We start from the raw sequence: 3,791 nt of genomic DNA, 5'->3' as shown, positions 1-3,791 counted from the left end.
GACGATGTTTCCTGCTTTTCCCATCAATCACCACCAAGAAGGACCGAAGCGAAAACATTTACCGAGAATCTCAAGGAAATTTTAGTTAGTTACAGGGTTCTTATGGATCCTTAAAAAGTCTTAAAAGGCATTGAATTCATTAATCTAAAAACAAGGCCTTAATTGGCATTAAAACGTCTTAAATCAATTTTTCAAAGGTCTTAATAATGTTAACACATGGTAAGTGGGATTTTATGATTGTAATTAGTCTCAAATCTCAAAATAATTGGTAACATTCCGACATAGAGAAGTTAGTGGCGGCCGTCAACGCTAAATCTCTCACCGCCACCAGCTCCCGAGTCAGTGTTGTTGTTTTTTTCCGGACTTTTTATGCATTTATTTTGAAAGGACAGCTGGAAAGAGACACAATCCAATGTTCATGTAGCAGTCACTTTACCTTGGATCACATAGGAGAGTGGGTCAAATTGTCCCTATAACCCTATGTCATTGATGTGGTGCTTTTTTTTTTTCTTTTTTTCTGCATTTGTGTTTATTATGAAGTCGGTCTTAAATTTCATTTCAAGTGGCTTTAAAAAAGTCTTAAAAAGTCTTAAATTTAACTTGGCTTAAGCTGTAGGAACCCTGGAGTTAGTTTTAGTTGATTTCGGACATGTTTGTTTGTTTATTTTCATATATCAAAGTTAGAAAAAAGATGTAACATATAAAATCCAAAATAATGTGAAGGGGAAATGCCAAAAAACCCTCCAGGGGCTTGTAGTTCTAAACTAATGAGCATACATTTGTGAGGTACAAAAATCGTTCATACATAATAAATACAAACATGGTTTAACATGATTTAACATTGTACAATGCTATACAAATATAGTTTAACTGGATTTATTCTAATATATTATATTTATATACAGTACATATAGATTTATTCTAACGTATGATTACTAATCTTTATCTCTCTATATAGTCATATACATATAAAAACATATACAAACACATTCATACATACAAAGACAAACTGGAAGTAACACGAACAGAGCAACAAATAAACTAAGTCGGTAAATAATACCCAAATAAATAATAATAAGCACCTTGTGGTTGTCATTTCTGTACATACTGAAAATAATTTCTTTGTATTTCTTTTTGAACTGGATTATGTTTGGACATTATGTTAACCCCACATTCAAACTGTTCCATAGTTTAATTCCACAGATAGAAACACAAAAGCTCCTTCTTGTTGTGCGTAGCCTATATTCCGGATTTTGAAATTAAATTTTCTCCTTAAAGGGACAATGAGGAGTTTCTCCAGTGGCAGAACGAAAAATTCCGCGACAATAAAAAAGTCTCATATTAATGTGGATGAATCTACGTTACCACTTGTTAATGGTCCATTTTAGATAAATCTATGGTTTTGTCTCTATGGTTATTTTGTTATTATTAGTGGTGGTGGAAATGCTGGGCGAGCCGACCAGCGTTTCTTTACTTTCGTGGCGAGTCATGAGAATAACGCCGCCGAATCTCCGTTTATGGTGGGAACTACGACGGTATGTGATCGTCTTCCAACCTCTGACTTTAATTCTTGATGAATGAAAACATGAGTCTGTCTTGCACCGGTCAAAGAATTTCACGGTGCGCGGAGGCTCATAAATGTAGTGTGAAAACACTTCGCTTTTCCAAAACTCCTCGTTTAGTCCAGGCAATCTAGCTGTTTTTGGACCCAAAAATAGAACTAATTGTAACAGAAGGTTTTTCACCATACATAATTTCTATGAGGTGTCTAGAACAACATACTAAAAGTCCTAAGAAATCCTAGTTGGGGAAATATGTTTAATTCGCATCATTATTTACTGTATAAAGTCTATGGTGCCGACAACAATACACCCCAATGGGACTATTTTTTTCCTGTACTCCTATCACAATTAAACTTTACATGATGAAAGTATCCATGAAATTCATTTTCCAAGAAACTTGTAATACAAAAAATGTTACTTTTTATGTCTAGTTTCATTGTGTAAAGTTTCATTGTGGTAGGAGTAAAGGAAAAAAATAAGCCTATTCGGGTGTATTTTGGGCATATTTGATTAGTGTATGGCTCATTTGCATATTCAAATTAATTTTAAAAGAAACTTGTAATAAAAAAATGTTACATTTCATGGAAACTTTCATTGTGTAAAGTTTCATTGTGATAGGAGTAAAAGAGAGAAAAAAATAGCCCCATTGGGGTGTATTGTTGTTGGCACCATAGACTTTATACAGTAAATAATGATGAGAATTAAACATATTTCCCCAACTAGGATTTCTTAGGACTTTTAGTATGTTGTTCTGGACACCTCATAGAAATGATGTATGGTGAAAAACCTTCTGTGACAATTAGTCTGTCGGAAAACGCAATTTTGCCTGGACTAGTTGTCCCTTTAAAATTTAAATCAAATGCAACTGGACTTGGTTATTTGTCAAACTATAACTATGACCTGGACAAATATATACGAGAATATTCACAGGCTTATTTGCCAAGAATGTTTTCATTGATCAAGAATGAAAGTCGGGGGGGCGGTGTGTGGCGCAGTGGGTAAAGCGGCCGCCCCCGGTTCGAGTCCCGCGTCGGGCAGACCTTTCCCCGCATGTCATTCCCCCTCTCTCTGCCTCCCCCTTTCCTGTCTATCTATATAATATGTGCTGTCAAATAAAGGCAAAAAAAAACCCCAAAAAATACTTAAAAAAAAAAAGATTCGGTGAGTCGACCACTAAATAATAATAATAATATCAAAATAACCAGAAAGGCGATATATTATACGATATATATTTATTCAAAATGGACCCATTAACAAGTGGTAACGTCGTAGATTAATCCACATTAATATGAGACTCTTTTATAACCAAAAGCAAAGTCCTCGTTGTCCCTTTAAATCTTGCTTCCTGTTCAGTGACTTAATATGAAATCAGCATTAATATTAGTTAGGGTGGGAGGAGTGAAGTGAAGTACACACTGCAAACAACGTCTGGCACAGTCAGAAGCTGGAGAAAAGTAGAAGGTGAAGCAACTAAGGATTAAAGAAGAAAAAACTACAACTTTACACCACAACCTGAAAGAAGGTAAGTCATCTAACTAACATGTTTGTTTTTAAACCCAGATATGTAGCTAAATGCTTTATTGTGCCATGGTATTTTACACTGTATCCTTCTTTTTGTCACATAGAAGAATCTTTTTCAGTAGTAAATATTGAAATATTATTTGTTCATAATGTTAAATTAGATTTAGATTTTAATGGGAACATTAAGGGGTAGCCTACAAATTTCAAGTTACCATGTAAATTTCCGATTACGTGGACAGATGGACCAGTAAAAGCACTAGGGATAATGATTCCAGAAAAGCTAGAAGACCTATATGCACAATCAACTTCAATAATAATAAAATGGCTAAGATAGACAACATTTTTACAACCTTGGAGAGGGAAAACCTTAACTCTATATGGAAAGATCTCCTTGGTTAACTCTCTGGTAGTTCTCAGCCCTTTTTCAAGGCTTTTGAACAAAAGACCTTTGGCTTCCTCTGGAACAATAAACCAGAAAAAATTAAAGGAAGTGTGATTTATAATAATGACTATGAAAAGGGCAGGCTAAAATTATTAAATCTGGAAGTTCTATGTCTTACATTAAAGGCTGTTTTTGTTAAAAAAAAAAAAAAAAAAAAAAAATGTGTATATTAATAAAGATTGGTTTTCTGCAAGGCTACTGGAAAGAAGTAATCCTCTGTTGAAAAATAGGTTTTTATCCCTTTTTTACAAACTCAGTGTAGTCAT

This window comes from Trachurus trachurus (genome assembly GCF_905171665.1).
Source record: "Trachurus trachurus genome assembly, chromosome: 1".
NCBI lineage: Eukaryota > Metazoa > Chordata > Actinopteri > Carangiformes > Carangidae > Trachurus > Trachurus trachurus.
This window is presented reverse-complemented; position numbering follows the sequence as displayed.